This window comes from Hylobates moloch, unplaced genomic scaffold (assembly GCF_009828535.3).
Source record: "Hylobates moloch isolate HMO894 unplaced genomic scaffold, HMol_V3 SCAFFOLD_14, whole genome shotgun sequence".
Lineage (NCBI taxonomy): Eukaryota > Metazoa > Chordata > Mammalia > Primates > Hylobatidae > Hylobates > Hylobates moloch.
In genome coordinates, this window is record NW_026652289.1 from 50,065,008 (window position 1) to 50,071,224 (window position 6,217).

Genomic DNA, 6,217 nt, shown 5'->3' on the forward strand with positions numbered 1-6,217 from the left:
CCTATCCTACAAGAAATGCTAAAGGAAGGTCCGCAATCAGAAACAAAAGGATATTAGTGAGCAAGAAGTCATCATCTGAAGGTACAAAACTCACTGGGAATAGTAAGTACACAGAAAAACACAGAATATTATAACACTGTAATTATTGTGTGTAAATGACTCTTAAGTAGAAAGACTAAAAGATAAACCAAACAAAAATAATAACTACAACAACTTTTCAAGACATAGACAGCTCAATAAGATGTAAATAGAAACAACAAAAAGTTAAAAGGCTGAGGGACAAAGTGAAAGTGTAAAGTTTTTGTGTTTTCTTTTTGCTTATTTGTTTGCTTCTTTATGCAAGCAATATAAAGGTGTCATCAGTTTAAAATAATGGGTTATAAGATAGTATTTGCAAGCCTCCTGGTAATCTCAAATCAAAAAAACATACAATGAATACACACACAAAAAAACAAGAAATTAAATTTTACATCCAGAGAAAATCACCTTCACCAAAAGGAAGAAAGGAAGGAAGGAAGGAAAGAAGAAAGAGAAGACCATAACAACTAGAAAACAAATAAGAAAAGGGCAAGAGTAAGTCTCTACGCCCTGTAGGCCTGACCAATAATAATATTGAATGTTAATGGACTAAACTCTCCAATGAAAGAGTAGCTGAATGGATTAAAAAAAAAGACCCAATGATTTATTGCCTACAAGAAACACACTACACCTACAAAGACACACACAGATTGAAAATAAAGGGATGGAAAAAGGTATTCCATGCCAATGAAACTAATAAAGAGCGGGAGTGGCTATACTTATAACAGACTAAATAAATTTCAAGACAAAAACTATAAGAAGAGACAAAAAAGGTCATTATATAAAGATAAAGGGATCAATTCAGGGCTGGGCACGGTGGCTCATGCCTGTAAACCCAGCACTTTGGGAGGCCAAGGTGGGCAGATCACGAGGTCAGGAGATTGAGACCATCCTGGCCAACATGGTGAAACCTTATCTCTACTAAAATACAAAAAAATTAGCTGAGTGTGGTGATGGGTGCCTGTAGTCCCAGTTACTGAGGAGGCTGAGGCAGGAGAATCACTTCAATCTGGGAGGTGGAGGTTGCAGTGAGCTGAGATCACAACACTGCACTCTAGCCTGGGGGACAGAGTGAGACTCCATCAAAAAAAAAAAAAAAAAGAGAGAGAGAGAGAGGTCAATTTAGCAATAGGATATAACAATTTTAAATAGATATGCACCCAACACTAGAGCACCCAGATATATAAAGCAAAGTCTATTAGAGCTAAAGAGAGAGATAGACCCAATACAATAATAGCTGGAGACTTTAACACCCTACTTTCAGCATTGGATAGATCTTCTGGACAGAAAATCAACATAGAAACATTGAATTTCATCTTCACTGTAGATAAATGGACCTAATAGATATTTACAGAACATTTTATCCAGTGGCTACAGAATACACATTCTTTTCCTCAGCGCATTGATCATTCTCAAGGATAGACCATATCTTAGGTCACACAACAAGTCTTAAAACACTCAAAAAAACTAAAATAATATCGAGCATCTTCTCTGGCCACAATGGAATAAAACTAGAAATTAATAACAACAGAAAATTTGGAAACACTACAAATACACGAAGATTAAATCGTATGCTGTGGGCCAATGAAGAAATTAAGAAGGAAATTGAAAGATTTCTTGGAACAAATGATAATGGAAACACAACACACCAAAACTTATGGGATACAACAAAAGCAGTAGTAAGAGGAAAGTTTACAGCTATAAACATCTACTTTTAAAAAGTAGAAAAACACCAAATAAACCATCTAACAATACATTTTAAAGAAATAGAAAAGCAAGAGCAAATCAAACCCAAAATTAGTAGAAGAAAACAAATAATAAAGATCAGAGCAAAAATAAATGAAATTGAAATGAAGGAAACTATACAAAGCATCAATGAAATGAAAGTTGTTTTTTTAAAAAAGATAAACAACACTGACAAACTTTTAGCCTAACTAAGACTAAGAAAAAAAGAGAAAAGACCCAAGTAAATAAAATCAAAGATGAAAAAGGAAACATTACAACTGATACCACAAAAATTCAAAGGATCACTAGTGGCTATCATAAGCAACTATATGCAAAGAAATAGGAAAACCTACTAAAAATGGATAAATTTCTAGACACATCCAGCCTACCAAGATTGAACCATGATGAAGTCCAAAACCTGAATAGACCAATAACAAATAATGAAATCAAAGCAGTAATAAAAATTATCCCAGCAAAGAAAAGCCTGGGAACTGATGGCTTCAATGCTGAATTCTACCAAACATCTAAAGAACTAATACCAACCTTACCCAAACTATTCCAAAAATAGAGGAGGGAATACTTCCAAACTCATTCTACAATGCTAGTATTACCCTGATACCAAAACTGAAGATACATTAAAGAACGAAAAATACAGACCAATATCACTGATGAATATAGATGCAAAAATCCTCAACAAAACATTAGCAAATTGAATTCCACAACACATTAAAAAGATCATTCATAGTTCAACATATGCAAATCAATCAATGTGATACATCATGTCAACAGAATGAATGACAAAACTACATGATCATTTCAATGAATGCTGGAAAAGCATTTGATAAAATTTCACATCCATTCTTGATTAAAAAACCCTTGAAAAACTGAGTATAGAAGGCATATGCCTCAACATAATAAAAGCCATATGCAACAGACCCACAGCTAGTTTCATACTGAATGGGAGAAAACTGAGAGCCTCTTCTGTAAGATCTGGAACATAACAAGCATACCCACTTTCATCACCTTTCATCACTGTTAATCAACACAGCTTTGGAAATCCTAGCTAAAGCAAACAGACAAGAGAAAGAAATAAAGGGCATCCAGATTGGAAAGGAAGAAGTCAAATTATTCTTATTTGCAGATGACATAATCTTGTATTTGGAAAACTCTAAAGACTCACACACAAAAAAACTATTAGAACTGATAAACTAATTCAGTAAAGTTGTCAGATACAAAATCAACATACAAAATTCGGTGGCATTTCTATATGTCAACAGAGAACAATCTGAAAGAGAATTCAAGAAATTAATTCCATTTACAATAGCTACAAATAAAATAAAATACATAGGAATTAACCAAAGAAGTAAAAGTTCTCTACAATGAAAACTATACATTGATACAAGAAATCGAAGAGGACACAAATGAAATGAAAAGACATTCTATGTTCATGGATTGGAAGAATCAGTATTGTTAAAATGTCCATAGTACCCAAAGCAATCTACAAATTCAATGCAATGTCTATCAAAACATCAATGACATTCTTCACAGAAATAGAAAAAAATCCTAAAATTTATATGAAACTACAGAAGAGCCAGCATAGCCAAAGCTATCCTAAACAAAAAGAACAAAACTAGAGTAATCACATTACCTGACTTCAAATTATACTAGAGAGCTAAGTAGTCAAAACAACATGGTACTGGCATAAAAACAGATGCCAAGAATACACATTGTGGAAAGAACAGTCTCTTCAATAAATGATGCTGAGAAAATTGTATTTTTTAATATGGCAAGAGATAGGGGCTTGATTTCATTCTTCCGCATATGGATATCCAATTTTCCCAGAAACATTTATTGAAGAGACTGTCCTTTCCGCAATGTGTATTCTTCGCACTTTTGTCAAAAATAAGTTCGCTGTAGATGTATGAATTTATTTCTGGGTTCTTTATTCTATATCATTGGTCTATGTGTCAATTGCAACAACATGGATGGAACTGGAGGTCATTATGTTAAGTGAACTAAGCCAGGCACAGAAAAACAAACTTCACATGTTCTCACTTATTTGCAGAAGCTAAAGGTTAAAATAATTGAACTTATGGAGATAGAGTAGAAGGATGGTAACCAGAGGCTGGGAAGGGTAGTGGGGAGATGGTAAGGAAGTGGAGGTTGTTAATGGTACAAAAAATTAGAAAGAATATGACCTAGTATTAATAGCACAACAGGGTGACTATAGTCAATAATAATTTACTTATACATTCCAAAATAACTAAAAGAATGTAATTGGATTGTTTGTAATACAAAGGATAAATGCTTGAGATGATGGATACCCCATTTACCAGACGTAATTATTATCCATTGCATGCCTAGTGCTGCAAAATGTGTTGCCCGTGCTACCCTGCTGATTCCTCCTCCCCAGGGCAGTCAGGAAAGTGGTTTGCATTTCTCAGTTCAGCTGTTCCCAGAGAGATGGGCCAACCCAAACCCCATAGTCCCTCTGGCAAACACTGAAGGTATTTTGTGGGTTTCAGCCCCATGGGGGATATTCTGTCAATCTAGAATGTGTCTGACCTACAGTCACAGTGAGATAGTGAAGGCCTTGAGTGCCTGCCAAGAGCTGGAGCTTTATCAGGCAGAGGAAAGTCTCTGGGAAGAAGGAGAAACACTGGTGCACCCTGCTGGTGAGGAAGCTGGCGCCTGTGGCAGGGGTCTGGGGGCTCTCTCCTTGCACATCCAGCTGGGCCTAAAAGTAGTATGTCCCATCTGACTTTTTCCAAGGAGAGTTTGATTTCCTTCCCCAGCACTGAACTTGTTTCTGCTTGACACAGTGACAAAACTGCGTGTATTTCACCTGGGGCTGGAGATCAGTCAGCATCAAGAGCAGCAATTTAAGAAGACAAGGCCAGCGAAGGGAATGTAGCCCTGAACTATCCAAAGGCCAAAATACTTTTTTTGTGGCCTTCAAGGCCCCTGGTGTCTGGCTAAAAGGGAGAGCACAAATATGTGTGGCTGAAGGTCTGTGTTCTCATCCCATCTCTGCTATCAAGCTACTATGTGCAAACACTCAAACTCTCTGAACCTCAGTTTCCTCATCTGTAAATTGAGGAGAATATCGCCACCCTCCCTGGGCTTATGGGAGGTTCAAATCAAGTTCAGCTCTACGTAGATATTTGACACTGATTTGCAGTCTTCCTCAGCTGCCCCCTGCAAGCTCTCTGTTCCTTATCTGCTGGGGCTGGAGGTAAAAGGACCAATCAGGAGGCAGCTGAGGCTTTCCACAGATGTGCCCCTGGGTAGCAGAATCAGAGTATAACCAAAAAAGGACCCTCAGTGATAAAGGAGAATGACAGAAAGGAAGGGAGACAAAGGAAGGGAAGTGGGCTTGAGGGTGGGGTGCAAAAGCTGTTCATTCATCTCTCATTTATTTGAACCTACCATGTGTCAAGCACCATGCTGGGCCTTGGGAACTCAGATGAACAAGACTCTCATTCATTCATTCATTCATTGAACATACAGTTATTAAGGGACTTATACGAAGCTGCCAGGTTCTAGCATAGAGAGCGGGTCAGGCAAGCAAACGAGCAATTGCAATCCAGGCTAGCGAGTAGCCTAGGAGAGGATGTAGATAGGGGAGCAAAGGGCATTGCAGATGGAGGAGGCCTCCTATTCTGAGGCTGCAAGGAATTCCCCAAGGCTGGAAGGGACAGTATGTGTTGTGGTTAGAGGGGAGGCTGGAAAGGCCAAGAAAGACCCTGAATGCCACCAAGAGTTTGGACCATATGTACATAGAAAGCCACTGAGCACCTTCCCAAAGGGAAACGCCAGACTCAGATTTTAATTTGGCTACAGTGTGGCCGAGTGGAATGAAACTGGGGGATGAAGCAAAGAGGAGGGGAAGAAGGAAGAGATGAGACTCTGGAGATGGTTGAGAGGACTGGGTGACTGGCCTTTAGAGGGTAGGGAGAGGGGACAGGCAGCCATGCAGCCTGTATTCACTGAATGGGAGCAGAGCAGAGTGTTGGGGAGCTTACTAACCAGGCAGGTTCCTAAGCCCACCCCAAGTGCACTGAATCAGAATCTCTGGAGTGGGGCCCAGCAATGTGTATACTGCAGCTCAGTGTTCCTGGTCTTGGCGGTCGTGTAGAGGATCCTAAGACCAGCCATGGGCTCAATGATTTGTTATAAGGATGCAAAGGACTTAGAAAAGCCATTATACCCTTGGTCGTGGTTCATTACAGTGAAAAGATACAGATTAGAATCAGCAAAAGGAAAAGGGACAAAGTCTAGGAGAAGCCAGGCACTAGCCTCCAGTTATCCTTTCCCAGTGGAGTTGCACAGACAGTGGTTAATTCTCCCAGCAATGATGTATGACAGCACATGCTAAGTGTTGTCTACCAGGGAAGCCACCCAGGCAAGCCCT